This window comes from Cydia amplana, chromosome 6 (assembly GCF_948474715.1).
Source record: "Cydia amplana chromosome 6, ilCydAmpl1.1, whole genome shotgun sequence".
NCBI classification, from domain to species: domain Eukaryota; kingdom Metazoa; phylum Arthropoda; class Insecta; order Lepidoptera; family Tortricidae; genus Cydia; species Cydia amplana.
Window position 1 is genome coordinate 15,375,193 of NC_086074.1, and position 27,924 is coordinate 15,403,116.

Sequence of the window (27,924 nt, forward strand, 5' to 3'; positions counted from 1 at the left end):
AGAAGAATCATATATGTAGGTAAAAAAACCAAAAGTATACAGGTAAGATGCGCGAGCAGTCGCGATACCTTCATACTCGTACGCGACCCGGTTCCCGCGCCCCCCGGCCGGTTGGTCAACGACACCTTCTCGTAACTCATGAGGCCCTGGTACTTGCTCCACGCTAAATTCAATTTTTGGACAGCTTTTTTCTCGATTTTGGCCGCCGTAACCTATGGAGACTAACAAGCAACGCTAAGCGGTTTTCGTAGTCTATGAATGTTGCTATATGAAGGGTGTCACATGCGCGTTTCTGACTTATGAAGCAATTGTTTCTACTATACAACCTAAAATAATTAATTTGAGCTATCATTTTATTTCGTCAGGTAAATAGCTAAATTTTCAATAACATTTAAGAGATATAAATTCGCAAAATATTATTTTCTATAGATAAATACCTATTCCATTAGATTGAATATGACCTACTACCTAGCGATGTTAGAACACGTGTCATACTCGTAATCAGTGCAGGTGGCTGCGCCTCAGACAATGATTCATGCTCAGTGGCTCGAGCTAGGCTGTTAACACGCCGAGCCACAGACAAGACATCCTCCAGACTGAGCATAGTAGCGCTACCCCCTAGGCTACAAATATACGTTAGTTTTACTCCATTTTCGAGTCAGTGTCTTTGTGTGACGTCCGTGTCTTTGAACGGACCAATCACGCCACGGGACTCGCTCACCTCGTCCCCCGCACCCCAGTATTTTTGGCAGCATCGGTTTCATGAAATAATTGCTCTAAACACCGTCTAGAGGATTCCTAGTCTATGCGCCGAGCTGACATAGATTTACATTTGTCCCAATCTGTCAACATAAGGTATCCTCTAATCTAATACTTACATAGGGTTGGCAACGCGTATAGTTTGGGGTTGTTATCGTGGCTATATCTATAGTGTCAGCTTCTTACGTCCACTTTGTGTCTTGATGGTGGCAACTACAAAGAAAAACCTATATAAGCATTACTCTGACTTGGAAGCCAATTCTAGGTACTTGTTTTAGTGAAAGTTTGGGTACTATCTGTGGATACTTTTGTGAAAACTAGAATAGTGCTGTCACAGACAGACTATAAAATTGTATGAATCGATATGCGTCAATTACATAAATAGTTATGGTGGATATAATCACGTCTGTGTCACGACATTTGAAGGATGAACCTCAGAACAACTGACTGAAAATTAAAAATAGACATTGATAATTAACTGGAACGAAATAACAAACGGTTTTTTGTTTTTCTTTTATTCTTGTAAATAGGTTTATTTCGCAATGTAAGTAGGTAAATAATACAGAAACAAACCCGATAGGTATCTTTTATCTAATTGTAGGTACCTAATCCAAGAAAAGAAAAAGAAAAATATAAAGCTTCTATATTTCTTTTTAAACACGCTTTTGATAGACTAGTAAATGTTTTGCTTTCACTTGCACGGATATTCTAGACTAGACTATTGCTTGGCTCTGTATATTGCGAGAAAAGTAACTAGTAACAACATTTTAAGAAATATTACTTTTATGGCGTTGTACTCGTACTGGTCAATTGGATTGATCAGAATGTTTGGAAAGTTACGTGTAATATGTACCGCTTTTATAACTTGTGCAAAATAAACAGCAATGTACATATCAGGAAGAAATATGACATACAGTAAATATTGCTCTGACAGAAGAGGCAAAAAACTGATAAAAAACCGGCCAAGTGCGAGTCGGACTCGCGCACGGAGGGTTCCGCACCATCAACAAAAAATAGAGCAAAACAAGCAAAAAAACGGTCACCCATCCAAGTACTGACCTCTCCCGACGTTAGTTGTATGGGAGCCCCACTTAAATCTTTATTTTATTCTGTTTTTAGTATTTGTTGTTATAGTGGCAACAGAAATACATCATCTGTGAAAATTTCAACTGTCTAGCTATCACGGTTCGTGAGATACAGCCTGGTGACAGACGGACGGACGGACGGACGGACGGACGGACGGACAGCGGAGTCTTAGTAATAGGGTCCCGTTTTTACCCTTTGGGTACGGAACCCTAAAAACGGTCACCCATCCAAGTACTGACCTCTCCCGACGTTGCTTAACTTCGGTCAAAAATCACGTTTGTTGTATGGGAGCCCCACTTAAATCTTTATTTTATTCTGTTTTTAGTATTTGTTGTTATAGCGGCAACAGAAATACATCATCTGTGAAAATTTCAACTGTCTAGCTATCACGGTTCGTGAGATACAGCCTGGTGACAGACGGACGGACGGACGGACGGACGGACGGACAGCGGAGTCTTAGTAATAGGGTCCCGTTTTTACCCTTTGGGTACGGAACCCTAAAAACTAACTATGTAGCTAAGATGACAATGTTTCGAAATTTAAATAATGTTATGGAAATAGTCACGTGACTTTTCGTAGCATCTGTCATTCTGATACATGTTTTCTCTTGGCGTTTGACTATGTACGATTATCTTGGCTAAGTATTTAGGCTCATACCTTGAACCACATATTTAAATATTACAAAAGGTAATAGGAATTATTAATATTGCTCGTATAAATACATACATCGCATCACTTAACACCACATTTTCTGGTCCCTACTCCCTACTTGACTCGATGTAATTCCAATAAAACAAAAGAATACAAACAATAACAATCAGGCTCAAAATCTTTTTCCGAACAAGTCCCAGTATTATATGTATAAAGTAACACGCCTTATACCATTGTTCCCAAACTTCGACGCTACCAGTCTATTTTATTAGAAGCTGTATATTCTCATTAACGTCGAGATGTTTTGCGCGTAGTTTTATTTCCAACATCAGTATCCAATTAATCTCATTAAAGCATTCTCGTCCACGCGTTTCGCAGATTACAAATCCCGAAATATTTAGTCTTCCCATAACTTTGTTTTCTTTATTTCTCGACCTTTTATCGAAAGAATTTTAATTAAAACTCTTATTGGGTACACGTAGCTGCTTCTCATGCAAAACACGGCATAATTATGCATATATAAATTAGATAATGAATGTAGTTGATGGAGTTATTTTAGCCTGAAATTTTCAGGGCATACTTGCAGATGAAAATGCATTAATTAAACATGAACTTCTAACGATTACATAGTACGGTAATTGCGACTACGACCGGTAATGGGAGCATGTTTCTTCAGCAAGCCTTGATTAAAACGTCTGTGAATACAAACTCTAGTGATCTAAATACTAGTTTGCGGAGATATAAACACATCGGCTCGACGTAAGAAGAAACCCGCGCCACCGGTTAAGCAGAACGTGTTCTTCGGAATCGGCCGATGGGACAAAAAATAAAATCGATTGCGTCCTTGATGCTGACAGAGAAATGAAATGTACTGAATAATAAGTGTTAAGATAAATATGAAATAAGTACGGGTTTGGATGGGCTAAGAAAAACAATTATACACCTACAAACATTTGAACTTACGAGTATTTTAGAAATTACTTAAATAAAATGAAAATTTACGATAAAACCTGGATGATTGAAAATGCCTGACCCATTGGAGAAGTAATTGCAAATTTTTTAAATAGCTAGTACTTAAGTATTTAGTATTTAGACTTATTTAGAAAATGTGCCATGATATTTGGTCATTTTCCAAAGTAAAACCTACATAACAACGGCTAAGTATCTCTAAAATAAAAAAGATCCTCAACTGAAATAAATTAAACAGTTGGACCGTGTTAAATTAGTGCAGCTGTTAAAAATTATGCAAGGAAACAGAAGAGAAGGATAAAGTACGCGACTCACAACGCAATATTAAAAAAAGAGAAACGAGAAAAACGAGCTGAGACGAATTTGCGTCTTATATAGTTATTTAGCTGTAATTTCCCCGATTGATGATGTCTTGGCTTAAAATAATGACAAGGTAATTGAAGAAATTGTCTCCGAGGTGGTCTTCCACGGCTGAAGCATATTAATACAAGAATTCGGCGTTTTAAAATTCAACGTCGACCGGGACCAATTAATTACGTTCAACGCTCCTAGCTGGATGGGTGCAATTAAAAAATCGCTTCGTATTTCGGCATGAGCAATCCTGTATTAGGAGTAATTGAGCTGATGGGCGGAATTGGATACGCTCGATTAGTTAAGTCGTCCTAAATAGGACATGTCGCAAGATCGTGCACAATTCGTCCGTCATACCGACCGGTCCGTGGGACCGTTATTCCTTGAATCTGGACTGACCAAGCTCCAAGGTCGGTCTTAGTACTTATGTATAACTATAGTTTAATAGTCTGCTCCACTAAAATTATATACAGTATTAGGTATAACTGCATTGAACATGTTTTATTCTTATACTATAGTATTTAATTAAGCAGAACAGGATATGGAAAGTAATTTGATTACATATTTTTCAAAGATAATTAGGAATTTGTACGTTGGATTGTCCAATAGAAGGTCTCTTATGGATGATACGACTTCATAATTACGTCATTAACTTATGTCCAAACACAACATTATTTTCAGGAATTCAACACTTTTTTAAGCTTTACCGGATGTCATCATTTTATAACGAAAATGTGAGTATCAGCTGTACAAATGAGCAATTCGTTTTCAATTTATTAACGTGCGATACACGTCGTTCGTTAGTATCTAAAGCGCGTACCATCCATATATTACAGGCAATAACTCATACTTACTCACTTTATCATTCTCAATATGTGCGAGTGGGAAAAGGATGACTCTATAAATGTCGTAGCAGGTAGGTACCATGAGAATTTTCGAGTTGTTCGGAGTTTACGCAACGCTGCGTGACGATGACGTGAGCTTTACCCCCGATCTGATTGATGGCGATGAAATTGGGAGTTTTATCTCAATTTCTTTAGCAAAATGAAAAGTTTAGATTACAATGTATACCATCAATTTCGTTTTGTAATGTATGAGACTTTATTAACTTTAGACTTGAGACTTTAGAAGAATGAGTCTTTATTAATTACAACTTTAGCAGAAGTTTGCCGTAGTACAATCAACATTAAGTGCACGCGAAACGTAGGTAATTAAGAATCAAACTAAATATAATAAGTAACTAAACACGGAATAAATATTGCAGATAAATGTATCAGAGTGGAGACTCAGTAAAGTGCAAACAAGGAAAAAGAAAATCGCGTAACCAGGCTACTATGTATCTACTTTTTATAGTAAAGAGTAATAAACAGACGGGTGGAGTTTATAGGTACCTACTTCGAATTGCCAAACAAAATGATCCAGCGGCATATATACGCCGCTCGGTTTCTAAAATTATTATATCGTATATCGTAGGGCTCTCGAATTTCACAACTTCTTAAATAGGCCACATTAAATGGGTGTCAATCCGATATTAGTTCAATTTAGATGTTAATTCTGTCGTATCGAACCTCATCGGCGCATAATCTAGGAGTTTAATACCAAGTTACGGCCGATAAATAATATAAAAGACGGTTAGTGACATAAGTTCTTAAATATGTGGTGTTGTTAGGGTTCCGTACCCAAAGGGTAAAAAACGGGACCCTATTACTAAGACTTCGCTGTCCGTCCGTCTGTCACCAGGCTGTATCTCATGAACCGCGATAGCTAGACAGTTGAAATTTTCACAAATGATGTATCTCTGTTGCCGCTATAACAACAAATACTAAAAATAAAATAAAATAAATATTTAAGGGGGGCTCCCATACAACAAACACGATTTTATTGCTCTATTTTTTGTTGATGGTGCGGAACCCTCCGTGCGCGAGTCCGACTCGCACTTGGCCGGTTTTTGAAAACTTGGGCAGGAATCGTTGAAATTATTTGAGGTGACTACCTAAATAATTCTATCCGCGGTTGACAATCTACCAACATATCGAATATATTTATCACTTAGAACTAAAATATCCGAAATGAATAGATATAAAAGCTTGTAGGTATGTTAGTATCGGTTCAGCACTAGGATACTATGTGTAAAAAGAGACGTATTAAGCTTGAATTGTGTTTTTCACATGACGATTTTTTTCTTATGAACTAGTAGGCATATAAAAAATTAACGTGTCATCACAGTAACTTCGTAACTAACAAAGCTACGCATGTTTATGAAACCGACCTAAATATACTGCTACACCTACCTACCTATACAAATATATGTATATGATGACTAATTATTATGTATTCATTAAATTATGTCCGTAAGTTTAGAAATAACTAATAATCATCAACCATATCATGATACTTAAAAGTTTTATGAACTCTTTAAAAATTCTGTGTTTAAAAACGAATATGTGAAGATTATCATTTTTTCACCGTACGTCGCACATGTTATTTTGCTACTTTGCTTTTTTATTTACCCTTGCCGACCTAGATTGTGCTTCTGTGACCTATCTAAAAATAGCCTTCACATTTTATAGCATCATAAATAATAACAAACTGTCAAGTTTATTTGACCTACATATTTTGTGGTTAAAATAACATGTGGTTTCAATTTAATAACAAGGCCCATTTATTTTGGTGAATAAATATCTAGATGACATCAAGTCTACGCATCTACGGATTAACATTTCAGGACATGTACGTAAAACAGCGGTTCTCAATCTTTTTTTTGACGGAACCCTTTTGGAAAGCGAAATACTTGATGGAACCCTACAATAAAACAATAGTTTTTAGAAGTGTATTTTTTTATTAATAAGCATAATAATTATGCTTATTTTATTATTCTAAATTATTCTAAATTCTTGCGGAACCCCTGCAGGGGTGTCGCGGAACCCTAGGGTTCCGCGGAACACACTTTGATAATGGCTGACGTAAAATATAAAGACAGGTATTATTTTTAGGACATAAGAAGTAGCTGTCCTTTTAACTGGAGGGGGCAGAACAGGATCCCGCTGTTTAATGCCATGAAGTATTATGTCAAGTTTAAGTTTTTGTTTTAGGCCGCTAGAAAGACGCAAAGGAGCGTGCGTGATCTGTAGGGGGCAACAATACTGTAGCCGTTATTTATCAAAGTTTTCGATTCAGGTCACCAGGCCCTCCTACGCACACGGTCCCTATACCAAGTCATCATCACTCATTACCATGAGCTTATATAAAAGGCCATTTGATAAACGTTCGGTTTCCACGTTCGCGTTGATCTGTGCTGTGATAAGGAACAGGCTAAGCGCAGCCGCTATCGGTCATCGAACCCATTGCTTGCATGCGATTGAAACGAAAGCCGTTACACAAGGAGTGGCTATGTCATAGTTGTATAGATAATCAGTATGATAGCTATTTATTATTAGATAGCCCTACCAGTCTGGTACAACCAGAATTTTCTTATACCTGACATTTCCCCAATTTTACAATTGCTCCCAAATTTATAACTAACTGAACTAGCAAATGAAATAAAGCACATGATACAGAGGCCCAATAGGCCCTCTGGGTTGGAAAATCAGATGGCAGTCGCTTAAGTAAAATCTAGTGCCTGTGCCAATTCTTCAAATTAGGTTGCCGAGCAGACTCCAGGCTGATCTGTGGCAAGACACCGGGGCACGGGGTTACGTTAATTAATAAAATCGAGGAACGGCTCTCATACATGCTCCCATTTTACAATAAAAAAAGTTTAATAACTTTTGGAGATCTCTACACGACATACGACACTGTTTTCAACAGAATCTAGTAAGGGATTCTGTAAGAGTAGTAGCTAATTTACATAAATGTACTCGTACTGTTCCTTAACCACTGTGATGTTTCATGTCGCACAAAATATCAGCTCTCGTTATTCCACCCGGAGTACAATCTACGTACACAGTCAATAAAGCCCAACTGAGCCCATTTCTCTTCCACTGCCGTTACATTCCGACATTCTAACCCAACCAAATAGGTGTGGATTCGAAGGGAGAAATATTTCTGGGCAATTCGGTAAGTAATTCTATAAATTGGCATGGTTTAGATGTTGAGATAAGACTAAGACAGAGCGTTGAAAAAAACTTAAACAAAGCTTTCAAACAATTCCTACCATTTCACTAGACCCTAGTTACTATTTTAAGCTTTATGGTCTAGTTGAATTATCAAAAATTATCAAAAAGTAAAATCAATCAAATGTGTATAAGTAAGCTCTTTAATGTAACCGGTACCAAGAAAGTATGTTGTCAAACATGTACCCACCTAAACGTAATAGTTTGTCAACATACCAACGAGATTGAAATTGGTTGTCAGAGCAATTAACAACATTTGATAAATCAAACAACTTTCTCCGCAATCGTCAAATAAACGAGCATTTTTATCAATATCTAATTGCGGAAATAATGTCATGTCGTCAAGAATTCGTGATTTGTCACTTTCTAACGCGAGAAAAAACTGAGAGTTAGGTACACAGTTCCTCTAGCAGTATCAGGGAATAATATTTAATAACAATACTTATCTACAAAAAAGTAGTTAGTATTGTTACGACTGTGGTCTGCTGTAAAGCGGAGATACATATACTACCCCGTTGATAACACTTATTTCATCTAAGTATCTTTCAATTATAAGATACGTAAAACATATAAGTATGTATGTTAATAGATAAGAGGCTTTTTTTCGAGTTTAACAGCCATATTAGAACTTTAAGATACGTCAAATATTAGATATCTCAACTAAACGATATGGATCGGATATGCCAGTGTCAAACAAGTGTCAACAATGACGTCTCTTCAAACAAAAACTTCACTTTTAACACTGTTATATCCGATCAATATTGTTTAGATATCTAATATTTGACGTATCTTAAAGTTAGAATATGGCTGTAAGAGTTGAGCTGTTCTCAACAATAAACACATCAAGTTAAGTTTTTCGTCAAAACTCACTCGTAGGTATTTAAGTATTGATGCCTCGGAGTTTCAAGACTCGAAATAGGGTTAAAAGGGCCCACTTATTACCAGTCCGCCGGACGGTATCGGCCTCTCAGTTGTTCGGAGCTGTCAACTTTTTGTTCTAACTGACAGGCCGATATCGTCCGGCGGACTGGTAATCAGTGGGCCCCTTTAGTTACTAATTTACCTTGTTACCTTGACCCGCGCTCCGGGTCTTTCCTGGTGCAACGGCTGTCCATCGCTATTCAACACGGTAACGCAGCTAGTGTGATGGGCACCTTTGCACCGGGGGTAGCGCGGGGAGGCCTCTTTCAGTAGTTTTTATATTCCTTGTTTTATTTTAGATATATTTAGGGTTATTTAGTTTTAATTTAGTATTATTCATAGATATATTTAGTTCATAAGTTTATTTGTCTTTTTACTGTCTTTTTCAATGAAATAAATTTTGCAGTTACTAACTCGCAAACAGTAAATTCAATATAAGGCTCGTAAAAAATATCAGTTTTATAACAAAAGAAGGACATAGTTATGTGGGTAATTCAGTAAAAAATTGCGTTGTATCATATCTCTCGGGAGTGAAATTCCGCGACACATACAATTACAAAGCAGAAACAAAAGTAGAGTCTTGTATCGCTGCTCGTTTGTATTCCCTAATGCCCTGTCGAGATAAAAACATTAGTATACTGCCACAGTACTTTTAATATGCAGAAGTCTAATATTGATTTTTTTTAAACAGTTTTCGTATCAGGGAAAAATACAGTTTACATAACTATAGAGTCGGAAAGAAAATATGAATCGTAGAATGTATAACTTACCTTACATTCCACGACTCTTCTCTTTCCTCACAGACACATACTATGTATATCAATTTTACTTTTTGAACTTATTATTAAAATCTACCAGAATTAAATATTGAAATTATGTATTATTATTATTATTTTCTTTTATGGAATGCTTCTAGAAGTATTACACGACCATCCTCGAACATCGATATCGACACTAAAAACCATTTTTGGTCTTCCATATTTGCGAGGAAAAGTATATAAAAAATAACAAAAAAACACAATAACGAACAAACACACATGTCTTTGTTGTTATATTCAATTCGATTCAATTCAATTCAATTCAATATGCTTGTTTGATACTAGTCTGACAGTTAAAAAATGAAAAATTATGCACGTTCGCTGCATTCGACTTCTGCAATTCAACCCTGTGACAGCAGGACGAATGCAAACCAACAGCAACCGTCGACGTCGCAGATGACGCGGCCTCTAGCGGAATTTTAATACGTTCCGTTCACGTATGGGAAACAAATGACACCGCCATTTCACTATGGTTTTCATAGATCACTTTTATCCAACAGACGGTGTACGTAAAACGCCTCTTCCATACTTTAACTTGAAATGAAAGCAAAAAACTCAAGTGGTCTATTTATTAGTTAAGTCCACCTTTACAATTCTATAAATAAGTAAAGTATGTATACGTTATAGAGGTAGGAGTTATAGGGACCACGAATTGTTCCTGTAAAAATGTTACAGGTAGTACATTAATAAGCACGACAAGGATGTATCGTGAAAAGGCTGATGTAATTATAATAACTGTGCTGCTAAATAGAAGGTAAAGGAGGGAAATTTAAAAAGCCTTACACGGCTATCTCTGAAGTCGATTGCCGATAAGTAATTTTGGCGCTAGTAAGGCATTCGTGTTACGGCGACGAAAGTGTGATAGGTACCATTTAAGTGTTATACACAACTATTTTAAATAAGCATACCTAAGGTGAATGCTATTCCTATACGAAAACAACATTCATGAAATGAAATTTATGAACATAAAAATTTCCTGAGAAACATGTCTAGCACTCGATGTCACACAGCAGGAGATGTGCTTAGCGACAAAATATATACCAGCTGTATAAATGTGTTGTGTCTTAAACATTTGCTTTACAAATTTAGCTCAATCTGGCGACCGCGGCACAGTAAACTTATCTCCATTAAAAAGACATTAAAGGCGTTAAAAAACCTAAAAGCCCAACGCAATGATTTAGCAATTCAGCCGCAATTTGCTTGTCACTGATATGGTATAAAAAGTCTTATAAATCATATAATTAAGAGCAAAAAAAATATATTTGAAATCGTATTTGTTTTATATGCATTACGAGTACGTGTTATGTTTCTGTTTTCGAACGAGCGAGCGAAGCGAAGCGAAGTTCTTACATTCAACTTTGAACACGCGGCTGGCTAGCGGCACGTCCCGGCATTTCGATGTTTTTAAGCTGAATTGTCAGAAGATAGTTTGATACACAATAACTTAAGTCAATTTGTTCTAATTTTAATAAAATTGGGTAAACGTGTAGTCGAGGGCATAATATTTTAGTCATTAAATTATGAGCAGGCTCGATCAAGGGGTTATTGAGCTAGAAGAGCTTAGAAGGCCAAAAAGCTGTTTGTGAGGTGTCTTGCTATTCTGGTCATTTTATTTGCAAGAAAGTATGGTCGAGTTTGGTATCAAATGAAAGTGCTCGGCTTACACTTGTATAATATCGTTTTTACCATTTTGTAATAATTAGCAAGATAAAAATAAAATAAAATAAACATAATATAGGTATTTGACATTTGACAGAAAATATTTCGGCTTACCACAGATACAGTATCAGGGCTCCACAGACCTTGTAATAAATCATACGTGGTTTTCGATCCTTTGACGACTGCATTCAAATGATATTTTTGGCGAACCGCGAGTTCTCAGTTCGGGGCGAACTACTAGTTTATGTCGGTTCATGTGTTAATGTATTTATTTTATTCTTTCATATAGCCACTGTAACATAATAAGAATCTATTTCACTAAGTCCATTGAACTATTTTAAGTTATTTCAAAAAAAACATGAGTGACAAGTTGACAACTGTTAAAACACGAATTACTACTATAGTGACGAATAGAAAAGTCTTGAAATTATATAGCTGCAAATTCAAGCAACTCATAAATTACTTTTTACAAGTAGTTTTCACAACAACCACATCAAGACTTCATATTTGCCTGGCAAATCAGTTTCGATTTATCAGCTGTTTACAAGGACCTAGCTCGAGGAAGCGAACACGCGCCTTCGGCTCCGAGCTTATCGACACGTAGGTATAAAGCGAACCGTGTTACCGTCGGTTATCGAGAGCATCTCCTCATCCTAACCAGTATACTGTCAATACGTATAACAAACATGTGAAATTCGAAAACTCTATCGTTTTAAAAACAAACCTCTCGCGAAACAGAAATATTAGATTTATTAAAACGGGTCACTCACGTAATTTAATATTATGCGTGCTTCCGTTGAAGCTTCTCGTTATCGTGCAAACAAGTCGAGCAATCTTCGATTTAAAAATAAGTACTCTTGTGCAGTGCACTAGCAGTTTATAGGCAGTAGGGTTGCAGCAGTATATTTTCTTCCGAGGTAGGTATCCGAACGGTACCTTTACTGGTTCGCTTGTGTTTGTAAGCGATAACAAGAGTTCCCCAGCAAGCTCTAATGGTTACAAGGAAGCCTTTGCGGTATGCTCCTGATAAGTTGTAGTGCAATTTGCTTTACTGATGTTGCACCTAGGCTTGAGGTAATCGAGAATTTGTAGATTAGCGGAATGGAACAAACGCGTAAAGATTATAGTAATGGTAATGTTAAAGTAAGTGTAGGGTTACACTACACTTAGCTCGATTTTATGAAGGTTTTACTTAGTTACCTTCTTTGGTATCAACTTATCGACAAAGTTAAACAAACTTTACTTAATAAATATGAATTATTGATGAGGTTTTAAATTAACCCCAAGTGTAGGTAGCCGTTACAGTTAGGTTAGGTTGAAAATGCACCCCTACAAGAGAGAAGTTTCCGTGTAGTGGGATGCATAATTGCATATGCATATGTGTGTAGACTGAGATGATAATGTGTGAAAGTAATTGATTCCGAAACACGGGCAGTAGTAGCTTCTACGAGTAAAGGATTTCTAACGGTTTCATTGCATAGGTGTAATTGCCTGTAAAACTGTGTAGATTGTAAAAACGATCTCACCTACGCCATTCTCACGCTTTTTCCACAATAAACCTACATGTTCATGTCTAAACAATGCCTCTTGTGCACCGTTCACAGCCAGGAACACGTGTTTGGTTCCCACCGCGCATGACGCCGATATGCGGGCATATTTATCTATGCAGGGGCAAATTCACGACTGTGAATACGATGGCAATTGATTTGGAATCGGTTTGACGCTCTTATACTTATGTATTTATATGTGGGTATTATGTGATCACCAGAGAATGTTCCTGCTACTAATGTTGGGGAAGAACTAGGAATTCCAGGTTTCAGTACTGTATTTTCTATACAAATAAAAACCAGCACTGGGATATATCTACCAGTAAGTGATGTGCCACTTTATATAAGTAAGTACAGATTGTACAGAACAGCAGAGTGAACCTACATCTCTTTCGCATTTGTGGATACCTCACAGCTATGATTTGGTCATTCATGACCTCTCATTTAGGTCATAACCTAATATTTCTCAAGTATTCCAAAATCTTAGCATGCTCGTGTTATATATGAGCCCGAGCGCAATGAACTTATACTCATATCGAATTGGTATTAAATTACAGTTTCCGAATGCTGCCCAACACCTGATTGGTTATATTCTTATATTACCCTCAATAGATTATATTTCTCTATATCTACTTCAATAGCCTTTAATCGGTTTTGAGCGGCCTTTGATTGAGAATAATTGGTGATTTGCATATTCTGTTATTCTCCGTAATTTGTTGGTTTAGAGATTTTAGAAGGTTCCGTTCTTGTTTTGGTTTTAGGTAGGCGTAAGTATACGTGGGTTTTCCATAGGTAGGTAGTTTCACCAACAACAATAACATTAGTGAACATTGTTTAAAACCTTGATTTAAGTGTTTAGTTCAGTCATTTGCGTGCACTGTATATATTCACTCCGCTTTATCTTATTCTTAAGGATGACTCACGTTAGACCGGGCCGTGTCCGGGCCGGAGCTTGCGGAGCTTCGTTTTCTATGGAAAGCATCACGTGATCACCTGTCATCTGTCATATCAAAGTAAGCGGCTCGGACACGGCCCGGTCTTGTAGTTGTACACAATTCAACAACTTGTGACAGTGACTCATGCCGCCTAATTTTTATACAAAGGAAAGTACCTATTCTGTCTGTTTTATTTAGAACCAATAATCGTAATCTAATATTCTTGACACACGTAGATCCGATCCTTCTTTATTAATATGAAAACCCAACCCCTGATCTCCGTGAAAGTAAAATAAAAGATGTCGAAGTGTCAACGTGATAAAAACGTCCAAGACATGCGATAGTTTCGTACGGAGGGCAACCTACATTGGTCGTTTTCATGAACCGTGTTTACACGTTTATAGAGGTGATTTTCATGTTATCTTTGTTGCTAGTTGTACTACCTTGTTACGTGCAAGGGACTTGTTATCCCCTACTCCAGTTATTGAAGGCAATAAATCCAAATCAGAAGTAAATAATCCAGTCAATGACAGCTCGTTATGCTCACTGTTGCGATATATTTCGATGGGGGGCAAATTAATAAAGACAGGTACGATGATATATTTTAAATCCCATTCATGGTGAGGATGTCAATGGTACTCGAGTCTGATTGGTTGCTTTTTATAGATACTGGTTTGTTTATTTATAATTTATGTCATCAACATTATAAATTTATTGCATCGAATACAGTTAAAAGTACATATATTTGTGATACCTCTTGAAACAAATAATTTAAGAGTATCGTCTGAGTACGAGCGAGAGCGAGAGAGAAAGAGAGAGAGAGAGAGAGAGAGAGGAGAGAGAGAGAGAGAGAGAGACCATAAAACCACCCAACTGCATAATCTATATATAGATGGTCCCTATGGTCCTATGGTCCAAAATAACTCGAAAATCTTATTAGGGATTTATTATTATTTTGGAGCGCTGGTGGCGTAGCGGTAAAAGCGTGCGGTAAATCCGAAGGTCGCAGGTTCAAACCCCGGCTCATACCAATGAGTTTTTCGGAACTCATGTAAGAACTATCATTTGATATTTACCATTCGCTTTTCGGTGAAGAAAAACATCGTGAGAAAACCGGACTAATCCCGATAAGGCCTAGTTCGCCCTCTGGGTTAGAAGGTCAGATGGCAGTCGCTTTCGTAAAAACGAGTGCCTACGCCAATTCTTGGGATTAGTTGTCAAGCGGACCCCAGGCTTTCATGGGCCGTGGCATAAATGCCGGGATAATGCGAGGAGGAAGAAGAAGCGGTGTGACTGGTATTTTACTGTCAAAGTTCTAGGGCAAAATAATTTTATAAATGGGAGAAAAAACAAAAAATACGTATTGAACTTGTGTACCATAGTTGCAGTAGTTATTGGACTATAGTTATGTGATTTTACAGTAGTCAATCTAGTTTAAGTACCAGCTATTCATGCGAAACGATATAAAACTTTTTCTAACACATTGCTCAAATCCAATTACAGCTCCCTATAGTCTATAAAACCAATACACTGACTAAAATTGCCAGCGGCAAAAGTTAGCCGACTTTTTGTTAGGGATAGAAATAGAGGCCAACTGTGATAGTTACTAAACTCAATTTATGGGAGTTATTTCGGCCGGAGCGTACATTATCTGGCTTAGCCGGTCGGTGTGACCCGCTGGGATAAATTGGCAATTTTGAGTTACACCACTTCACACTGCTACCTTTGCTAAGTGAAATGAGACGTGAGCGTTTTAGGTTATCGTTGGTGTACGCTGGCAAGTTACAGGGTCTATGTATGTATAGTATGGGATTGGAGATTTTTAAACATTTTTGTTATTAGCCCTTATTTAGTAAGGTGGACTTTATTTGTAACATATTTGAACATACAGTTAAGGTATTAAATATCGTCACGAGCAAAGTGCCAAAAATTTATACAGTCATCATCAATATACATAGTACCTACCTCGCGGATGAAACAACGCATCAAAAGTATTCTGCTACCCTGGAATACATTTCAATAGGAAGCACAAATTATGGAAAATTGGATACAACTTATTGTGAAATTGAAACTAAACATTATTTAGTAAGTACTTACTTATAAACATTGACTGTACGTATGAAAATCATTTGATGGGTTTCTCATCCCCCAAAATTAATGTAATTTGAAATGCACCTGAGAGCCTATATCAATCACTTAAAATATAAAATTACGCGCACTTCCTAATCCCCAGACGGGTAACCCACCACGTCCGTGGTGAGATGCTGCGGCAAACACTACTAACCAACAAAATTCCATAGAACAAACGATTTATACCCTTATTTTCAAGTTCCCAAGGTTCAAAATAAACGCAAAACAGTGCACAGCATTTTTACTATTGCTAAGTTTCAGTAAAGTGAAGCTCAAAGGTAATACAAGCTCGTAAAATGTTTATGTGAGAGTATATTACCGTGGATGTTGATGATTTGCCAAGAAAATGTTTGATAAATGACTGTTGAGTGCAGTTTTATGATCGAATTCGATAAGCGTAAAGTATTTGTGTAAAGCAAGTTGTTGATTAGACACACTTATACTGCGTGGTGAATTATATACCGTAAAAGCACATAACTATAGTTCAAAATGTCTGAAATATGGTCTAAAATGAAATCGAATACTTATATTTAGATGTGACTATTATTTGAATGACGCATTTCTGAGGCAAAATATTTTCATAAATGAGAGAAATAACTCGGAAAATACGATAAAGAACATAGGTTTTGATACTTGTGGACCATAGTTGTAATATTTGACTATAATCAGGTCGTTTTACGGTAGGTAATATTGAAAAAATTGTTTGAAATATCTAACTTCTTCAGAACTCTTGTTTAAAGTCGATGTGTATTAAAGGACACTCAGTTTTCTTTTGCGGTTTGTCAAACGTAATACTATAGTTAGAAGTTCAATAGTAGTTTGTGTTACAAGGGATCAAAATGATATATTTCCGTCAAGGGCGTACATTAAATCCTGAGCGTAATGAGGGATTCAGGTGTTAACGCCCAAGACGAAATAATTTTGATACCGTGTGACACATATATAGTACTGTACGGATATGATGGTCGTTCTTGTCTACGTGACAGCGTGATAAAACGGTGTCCGTCACTTTCTTTCCCACGGTGTTAAACAGTGACAGTTATTTTATCACGTGGATAAAGATGGATAAAGCTATCCATAATAGGCTGGCTGCTTTTCACATCAACTAATATGAGGAAAATAAAAAAATCTTAGTGTTGACACAATCTGATGCTTAAACAGATTATTTAAGCTAAAAAAATAATGTGCAAAAAAGAATAAAAATAGTGTGATAGAACAGAAAAGTGTTACTTTGATCCCTCCTAGCAGGGAGGAAAAGTGCCACTTTGATCCCTCCTAGAAGGGAAGAAAAAGCTCTTTTCCGAATAGGTGGTGTGAAAAATACTTAGCGACAAGATGGTAGCAAGACCACACGAGCCGACCAAGCTCAAAGTAACGTAATAGCCCAGCGATTCGCAATTTGCCTTGAAAACCAAAGAACTAAAATAACAAGAGAAGATAGAATTACAGTGTCTTACTATCTTATTCTTTTGAGCTCTTGGTGGCACGCATCAACAATTTTACGGCGTTCCGCGTCTTGCATACCTTGCTCTTTGCTTTTAGAGACCTTAATGCCAAGGCATAGGGACTAAAATATGGCTAGCTCATGATACTTGGGAGACGCGGCAATGATCCAGAGAAAATTATTTTATGACCGAAATTGGATAGGTGCAATAAGTTACTGTCCCTCGCCTTTATGTTATTGGGTTACAATCAATGATATTATATAACCATAGATAGGTTATACTCATACTTGAGGACCACAAAAATTACTTCCATATTTATTTCTGTGCCTAAGAAGAAATCTATTATTTTTGATTAATTTTCTCATTCCATCCATCTTTGTCACACTCGTTGTTAAACATAAGGTCGTCTCTTTCTCTTTCGGTGTGCCGGAGCTCGTTAGCACGTGCATATTTCTCGCTTGTTGAACCGCGTCTAAAGGCAACTTGTACAATTTGTCACAAGTTAAGCGCTTCAATTTTGGAACGCCTATATCTTGAGTTATAAATCATTGGTTACGATTTAGTTGAGCTTTAAAAGTTGTGATATATTTGCCATCATACAGTGATATATTTATATATCAGGACGCCCATCGTACTCACAAACATCTAAACACGGTTTTATTGTTAAGGTAAATTAGAGCATAGATATTTGTAAGCACTTAAGAATAAACTCACCCACTCGTCACTAAAACTGTATACAGGGTGATTCACGAGACGTGAGCAGGATCAAGCCCACGCATACAGTAAGTTATAAACTACTACTACATATGAACATTTTAAAATTTGTGGTAAATATGAAATTTTCTACTCCCCTAGCTAGCGCTTTTTCGCTTGCATCCTAAAATAATACCTCGGAGTCTGAGCGGAAACCAGACAATTTTGGTTGTTTTTTTTTTTCAATATTATGTTCTTCTTCATCAAATGCTACCTGCCTAATTTAGGGAGATATATTAGCTTTATCACCCACCTGACAATGCAGAACCTATTACTTAAGCAGAGATAACTTACCCCCCTACAAATAAGTTTCTATGCAAGGTGGGTCAGTTATCTTTGCAGCTTACTGTACAGTGTACCTACTAACCAAGTCCTAACAACTAATTCTAATTAGTTGCTACATTTCCAGCAATCAAAATAATCTGTTCTAATGCCGGCACAGTTGCGCGGGCTGTTGTTCTGATTGGTTTCGCATGTGCGCGCGAGAAAAGCAATGAACATTATACCAATTTAAAATGACATCTAGGTTCTCAGGCCCATTTGTGCTAAAAACGCTTTTAATTAAGTGTTGTGGGGTACGAAATTGCTTGTGAGTAAAGTTTTTAAATTTACATATTTTATTTTATTAGCGTACTTATTTAGAATGTAGGTTAGTATTGGTCAAATCATTTAAAGACTCATCAAGCAGGTACTTACAACCTGATACATGGCTTTGCCTGTAGTATTGGGTTCCCAACTTTTTACACATGTACTGACGAGACACTTGCTCGGCAAGCTTTTTAACGAGTCCCAGGTTCCATTGAAATTAATTCCGTACAAGACAATCAGACGGGTGTGTTCGACACGCCGCAGTCGGGCGAGGCTGTCATTACTTCATTAGTGAACGTACTAATGGCGAAAGTGAACCAAGGATAATGTTGATATACAGAATACAGGGTGGAACTGGTGGTGCACAAATTATTAAGTTTTAGTTTACAATGTTATACAAAATAGATAAGTGCATCAGTTATACAAAATAAATAAGTGCATTAGTTGTACAAATGAAATGAATTATTTTCGTTAAAACAAAACAGGGTGTCCGTATGAAATTATAATGTAGGTACCTAGAGTTAACTGCAGAGTTAAATGACCCCCCATGCAAACAAACTTATATGCAGGGGGGGGGGGGGGGTTACTTAACTTTGAAAGCTTCTCGTAAATTCTGTAATAACTTTCTTGGATCGAAAGTATATATTTGTTTTCACGAAGACGTGGACCCAAATTGAGGTAATGTTTACTACCATCGTATATTTCTTTTTTATGGCAGCTGTCCCACTGCCGGTGAAGTCAAACTGACTTGTAATACTGAAAAAGGCAGCAACATGAAAAGGATCGTCAACAATTTGTTTGACTGACGGCAAGTAGAACTATGTTTCTAGCTCAAGAAAATTACAATGCTTAGGCTGTAGATCTCATATAATTTTCAAAATGGTTATTTTTTAAATCATTAGTTATGTGTTGAAAAGTACGTGACTTTTGTCTAAGAAGGATCTAATCGAAATAGGTACGAGATGTAACGAGCCAAATGCAATGTTTGGATCCAAATTTTATAAGTAAATCATCATTGTAGTTTTCGCTATTTCGAAACTTTAACTGACTATAATAAAAGTAACACGATTACTAAACTTCATTTAAAATCTATACTTGGGCGCCAAAATCGCCATTCAACGGTTTGAACATGTCCAACTTATTAAATTTGATCACTAAGGCTACAATGGGATACGATATATTTATATTATGTGTGATGAATGAATGGTTGTTTGTTGAAACTCTTCAATTCTGGCTGATGATCGTCGGGATATCTGCTCATAGGACAATTTTCATACTCGTTTATGTACACGAGCCTAGCCAAGCTTGATCAGTCTCCGAATAATGTTATTCGGACACTGATCAAGCTAGGGTATAAAAAGAGATCATTGTTCCGTGAGGCTCGTTCATATAAATTACGTGAGTCAGCCAGTTACCGATTTTGGCCAAAAGGTTGAATTTGTTTCTAAGACTTCTATTTTCGGCTAACTTATTCCGGCAAATTTAGGAGAATATTACGCTTTTTATGTCACATCAATAACTGGAAAAATCGGCTTTGATTACGTCTCATTATCACCTAATAGAAAGGTAACTAAAATATAAATATCATTTGCATTTGCACTTGGCAATACCCGAATTTGCTTTCTGTCACTGTGTAGTGTGCAATTTTATAGCTCCTCTACACGATGGGCCAGCGCCGGCCATCTCCAAGGGACGCAGCCATGCGGTAGAATGAGATAGCAATATCACTTGCTCCCTCTAACGCATAAATGCGTCCCTTGGAGTGGCCGGCGCTGGCCCATCGTGTAGAGGAGCCATTAAATTTCTATTTAAATAGCTCATTTTTGATAGCTATAAGTAGAGGAAGGGATATGTGATTTTATTATACCTTTGTACCTACAAATTCAGTTGGTATAAATTTTCAATTACAACCCACGAAACAATACCATACTAGAAAATAATCTGTTTTAGAAAGCACAAGATGGATTGTAAGTGAATCCAATCCATTGTTCAGTCAATATGAGATGCTGGAGGCGGTGAAAATTATCATATCATATCTAGCCAGCTGAAAGACAATAGGATATGCGAGACCTTATCAAAATTACTAGTCAATTAACTTTTATATTGTTCCCGTTGGTCCTATTGTTTGCCAATAAAAGCGTGAAGTCGGTTTTATCAAAGACAAGTTAAAAATATAGACCAATGACTCCATACGCGTTGCTCATCATCATACATCATCGGGGTTTTCGGTGCGGGAATGATTTCGTGTATTTATAACTTTGTTTATTGTAAAATAATTACCAAACTATGAATGAAACGTAGGTAAGGTCCAAATGTGCTTAGAAATGTTAAATTAGTATCGTTTTTTTACAGTTTTTACCTATTATTTGGCTAGTGTAAAGCATTCCCGCACCGAAAACCCCGATTTATGCTCATCATTGTTGTAGGTAGATTGAGTAACTTTATCGAGATGCCAGTTCCAAATATTTTTATGGTACTTGAACTCGTATTATTTATCATTGTAACGCCATCTATTATCGTAAGATTTCTGTGAAATGATGAGAAATAGGACTGTTTATGAGGATTGACAGCCCTATTTTTTTTTCTCCGGTGTTATAAACGCAACTGTAAGAATGTTTATCTAGGTAGTATTACCAAGTAAGCGTTTCCGGCACTATGCGAATGTCCGTGAATATAAAGAGAGGGTTGTGTGCTGTAGCTCCGACCAATTTCGTGTAATGTGGCCATAAAATGCTGATTTCAAATCTACAGCGTCGCTTCGAATCCAACTGGGGCGGTTCTGAGTATGATTGCATTGAGATAATTTGCAAGGAAATGTCAGAAGTTGGTACGGTTTAGTTATCGATAGGTAGTTGGAAGTTGCTAAATGCTTCGGGACAATATACCTACAAGGCTCGTCCCAATATTCAAAATACATAATTTTGATAGACAAACTTTTATGGTGAAAACACTCTTAATGTTTTGAATCAATATAGGTACCTATATATAAGTTATGCGGATTGTGTCGTTTGACTTAAAAGTTTCAGCAACATAATCTCGTTTAGATCAGTATTCGGATATGCCGTGTTCTTAATGTTTCTTTGACCTACTTCTGATATGGGGCGTTAAACAAAAAGGGAATTAAAGCATTGCAATACAGGACAGGAAGATACAAAGAAAATATATTATGTAGATTCATAGGATTATGTCATGACATCTGAAATGGAGCAAGCGTATTTGAGCGCACTCCGTGATGTACATTATTAGGATTCTTAGAGCGTGGCTATTCCTTGATCCAAATAAAATGTAAATCATGGGATTCTCACCTTTGCTATGTTCGTCGAAGGTAGATTGTCCGATGGCAGAAGTCGATTATTCTCATGACGTGGTGAGCCTTTCAATTTCCAACAATGTTCAGTATGCGAAAATTGTTGTCGACCTTTGTACGTGTTTACTGCAAGGTATCTCGGAACGTAACTCAGACAAACTTTAACATAACTCACTGCGATTATTCATTCATAGTTTGTTGAGTTAGCGCATTTTGATGCATGCTTAATGTTAGATACATTTTACACATGATACCTACAGTTAAAACGATTACTTAGTATTTAAGCTACGCTACTGATCGTTAGGTAAATGTTTCAATACATTATATTGGTGTAGTGTGATAGGATCTAAGTGCGTATGCAAAAAAAATCCTTTTTTGGTATAGGTACTTAGTATAACCAAAGGTTTTTCTGTTTAGTTCTGGTTTATGAAGTAGTAATTCCAACAAAGTTCGATAAAGTTTCATTCACGCTCCATTTTTTAATGCCCCGACTTAGGGAGATATAAAAACAAACGTTATTGTCTCGTGTAGTCATCAATCTTAGGCCATTAAGCGATTAGATAGAATGCTCTTATTAAATAAATCGATAACTTGCCACCCACGCGTGCATCGATTGATCGAATCGGACCAACTCCCGAAATCTGGATCCGATAAATTGACCAAGGCTTCATTTTGTTTAATGAGATTAAGCCTTTCCCCATCCATCAACACGTATCGGCTTTAAATAGGTTTGGCCATGAATGGTTCTCAAAATGTAGTAAAATTGATCTTATGACTGATGTAATAAAGTTCAATTCAGATAGTTTTGACGCTCTGTCAATGTCGATATATTTGTTAGGGACTGTACAGCGTTCCCGCCTTTGAAGCCGAGACATCGATATTAATTAACGCGTATGATTCCGAGTGATAGCTGCTGCGCACAAAAAATAAATTAATTAATTATTTCAATGGCTTAAACTTAATTTACGCACAGCAGGAGTTTAGAGGTTCGTTTGGCGTCAATAACGCACAGAATAAAAAGTCTGTACTTACCTACTAAAATGTGACGTAGGTACTGAATGGACTTTCAAGAAAACAGGCCCTAAGATTAAGAAACATTCCGTATGTTTCCAAAAAAAGGTGGACGAAAACAAATTTCTAGAAAACATCATAAAAATAAAGCAAATTCCATTGGAAGATACTTGTAAGATGTTTTTAAAATCAATATTTTAATTATTTGCAATTTTTAAAACGTTGAGTGGGTATATCGTACCATAAGGTAAGAGTTGATATGTAGAAAATAAACATATATCGTACCATAAGGTAAGAGTTGATATGTAGAAAATAAACATATATAATATACCAGTAAATACGGTATCAGCGTAATTCGTCCCATTCGTTTTTCGTTCATTTCTTATGTCCGTCTCATTCTGTGTTCGTCACTCATTCTTTATTCGTCTCGATCGCTATATGTCCCTATCGTCTTAAGTACAATTATGTAACCTGTCTCTTTCTTAACAAGTCTTTTTCGTTTTTCATCACGGTCGACGAATGGTACCAAAAAAGAGAGGCACAAACAAAGACATAGTCCTAGGAAGACCGTGACGAAAAACGAAAAAGACTTGTTAAGAAAGAGACAGGTTACATAATTGTACTTAAGACGATAGGGACATATAGCGATCGAGATGAATAAAGAATGAGTGACGAACACAGAATGAGACGGACATAAGAAATGAACAAAAACGAATGGGACGAATTACGCTGATACCGTAAATACGAACAATCGATGATATTTATTGCGATATTTCATAAATCTGTGAGGTAAAGTAGACCGAGTTTAATCTGGCGGCGGCCGCTATCATTTATCCATCTAGCATGACCACTGCCCGAGCAGCTGTGCCTGCGTGGAGGCTGGGGCTATTCCGGTCTGCAACTCGAAATACTTTTCGAAAAATTCGAAATATACATTTCGAACACGAAAACCATGTATTCGGGGCTTGAGAAAGCGGGAGGGTATGTGCTTCGGTTGTAAAGCGGGCTGACGGGTGACTCTTTGTTTCCTGGGACCTTGTGTTCAATCTGTATGTTATTTTATTGTGGGCGGAGCACATTGCTAGTAGAACCGATGACCGCTAGGGCAGAATGGCTCTTGAATGGTAATTGCAGCACGAAAGTCTCCAATGATAGATTCAAGACCGCAGTGCACCATTTTATGAGCGCAGGCAAAAAATCTTGGGAACAAAACTTTGGTTTTGACATTGTGTCCATTGAAATCGTCGCTTCACTTAAAATTAACGCAACAAGCAAGCCGTTAAAAATGAAATCATCGGCAGCAATTGACTCGTAAAGTACCTATTCTAAAATACATGACTTCGTAAAAATATGTAAGCCGGGTTTAATATATCGTGCTGCGGGTATTCGTCAGGAACGGACCTCAGTACTAGCCCTTAGCGTCGCACGCGCACCTCGCCTGGATTTACACGGTTGTTTATTTATGCGCGGCGCGGGCGGGGCCGCGCACGGCGCCCTCTGGCTGCTGTTTATCCACATAGGCACAATGTGCGTAGGAACCATGTGTTTATAAAATGGAAATAATTATGTACCTATATGTATAATTGTTTAAAGTTTTTAGTAAACTAGTTCTAGCCCGTTTATGTAATTACATACTAGCTTTTATTGTCTGAGTTGATTGAGGATTTCCGTAAAAAAAAATCTTCTGTCCTGTCCTAGGACTCAACTTATCTGTAAGTATATAATTTTTTTGGTACTTAAATCATACAGGGTTGTTTCCGCATTTATAATATAAGTAGGGATTACCTGGGGATTATCACGAAATAATATTGCTATCAGATAAAGATAGAAAGAAAGATAGCAGAAAAAAAATACACTAATAAATAAATCCTACAAAAGTAATATATAAGATTATTCATCAGTGTCATAGAGCGCAGGTAGGAAAACACGGACACATCGCAATATATTATTGTTATTAGAGGAAAGAGGAATACTCACACTCAAGTACCTTACTTTATCTTGTTAGGATGCTCAAGTAATTCAAATCGCTAACTAAGCACTGGTTAGTTAAAGGCTCGGGAAAACCAGCGCACGTGTTTTGTGCGGTTAGGTACCTAAAATACATAAATAGTTACGGCTCTCGAGGTTATGAATTATGATACACTGCCGTTGTATACTACGAAAACATAAATCAAATATGCATTAAAAATATTTAATGTGTCTAAAAATTTTACGCTAACTCTACATAGTTTTTACAAAAACAAATGCCATACTATGTACAGCTGGCTTTTAGAGGATGGCCAAAGCCTATCAAATCTAATCAAATATATACTACATATTACACTACTCTACATGTATAACATAAACACAGGTAGTCAAAGCTTTGGTAAAGGTTCCATTTATCTAAATTAGTAAGTAATCCATTATTGGGACATAAACATACAAACTAAACAATAAAACTAAACTACATCCATTATAAAACTTATAATAATCTTATAAATAAAAAATACTCCCCAGGTCGCTGTCATGTGTTATAGTGCCCAGAAGACTGGCAGCGTTAAACACTAATATTGCATATTGTCAGGAAATCGGAAAGCCCACGCACGGTTCCATTTTTATCGACTATCACTATGCCTGTCACTTTCGCACTAACATAGTTGGTAGAACGTGACAGGCATGGTGATAAATGATAAAAATGCGACCGTGCTACTAGGGCAGGTTGCCTACGGAGTACGGCGTCAACCGCGAATGTTAAAGAGTTAAGTTCAAGTCCACAAATACTGGTGGCTTATTTCAATTCACGTTAAGTATACTAGTTCTCCCGAGATTTCACCACACCCCCACTCTCTCAACAATATTGGAATCACACTATCCTACCGCAGCTGCTCGCCATTTTACTTGTAAAAGAGGAATCTCTAAGCGAAACAAATTGCAAGTCTGAGGAAATAATGCCAGCTTTTTCCTTACCTCACTAATCGCATAGTTTACATTAACGTTTCAACTACAGTTGCACCGGGTAAAAGCTTCAATTACTGTACAGTACAGTATAGTAAATATCTTCTGTATCTCAGTATATTAACAAGACCTCAGCGGCTTAAAAAAATTTTTGTTTAGGTATTTATTTATTTATTTATGGCTGCTATTTAACTGATCACCAGATTTCGTAAAATTTAATACCAAAAAAATGTATTTTACCACCCTAAATAAATAAATGATCACCAAAATTATAACTCCATTTTAATGTGAAATGATTACCAATTTTATTACATTTTACTATCCTATTAAAGGAAAAGACACCAAACTAATCATTATTAACCCAAAAATAGTAAATGATTACCAAATTTCAAATCCCATTTTAATGTGAAATGATAACCGAATTTTTACATCTTGCTATCCTATTAAAGAAAATGACACCAAAATAATCATTGTAAACCCAAAAATAATAAATGACCACCAAAATTAGACCCCATTTTAATGTAAAATTATAACCAAATTTTTAAATCTTGCTATCCTATTAAAGCAAATGACTCCAAAATAAACATTGTAAACCCAAAAATAGTAAATGAGCACCAAAATCGTAACCACATTTTAATTAAAAAAGCGGCCAAGTGCGAGTCGGACTCGCCCATGAAGGGTTCCGTATTTAGGCGATTTATGACGTATTAAAAAAAACTACTTACTAGATCTCGTTCAAACCAATTTTCGGTGGAAGTTTACATGGTAATGTACATCATATATTTTTTTTAGTTTTATCATTCTCTTATTTTAGAAGTTACAGGGGGGGGGGGGACACATTTTACCACTTTGGAAGTGTCTCTCGCGCAAACTATTCAGTTTAGAAAAAAATTATATTATAAACCTCAATATCATTTTTGAAGACCTATCCATAGATACCCCACACGTATGGGTTTGATGAAAAAAAAATTTTTGAGTTTCAGTTCGAAGTATGGGGAACCCCAAAAATGTATTGTTTTTTTTCTATTTTTGTGTGAAAATCTTAATGCGGTTCACAGAATACATCTACTTACCAAGTTTCAACAGTATAGTTCTTATAGTTTCGGAGAAAAGTGGCTGTGACATACGGACGGACAGACAGACGGACAGACGGACAGACGGACAGACGGACAGACAGACAGACATGACGAATCTATAAGGGTTTCGTTTTTTGCCATTTGGCTACGGAACCCTAAAAATGTGCAAATATTTAATATATCGTTATCCTATTATAGTATTTTATGCAACCGTTGTTTAAGAGGGGTCAAAAAAGGTGAGTGGCGTGAGTAACAATTTGAGGCGAAGCCGAAAATTGTTAATAAAGACGCCACGAGTATTTTTTGACTCAGTTAAACAACGTTGCATACAATACTTTTTCTACGACCAAGCACTTACTTTGAAAAATAAATTGTAAATTAACAAATATTTTTCATTCAACAAAAATAATACATTAAACAAGTGGAATCATATAGGACATATATGTAGGCAAACAAACCAAACCCGGCCACCGCGCCCCGCGCCCCACGGCCGGTTGGTCAGCTACACCTTCTTGTAACTCATGAGGCCCTGGTACTTGCTCTTAGTTAAATTACAATTTTGGATACTTTTTTTCTCGATTTTGGCCAACCGCGCCCCGCGCCCTACGGCCGGTTGGTCAGCGACACCTTCTTGTAACTCATGAGGCCCTGGTACTTCCTCTTAGTTAAATTATAATTTTGGATAGTTTTTTTCTCGATTTTGGCCACAGTAGCCTATGGAGACTAACAAGCAACGCTAAGCGGTGTTCGTAGTCTATGGATCTTGCTATATTACAGGTGTCACATGCTCGTTTCTGACTTCTGAAGCAATTTTATTGTTTCTACTATAGAACCTAATGAATATTTTGTAAATTGGTAGCAATGCACTTAGT

The 27,924-nt window shown here is 36.8% G+C and overlaps 1 long non-coding RNA gene across 1 annotated transcript; it reads right to left on the bottom strand.

Annotated features, from left to right (window-relative positions):
* Window positions 1-218: 218 nt before the first annotated feature.
* Window positions 219-27,924, bottom strand: LOC134648984 (uncharacterized). The gene is made up of 2 exons (XR_010096934.1): window positions 27,886-27,924; window positions 219-326 (listed from the first exon to the last, which is right to left on the bottom strand). It is a non-coding gene; the product is annotated as an uncharacterized LOC134648984 (long non-coding RNA).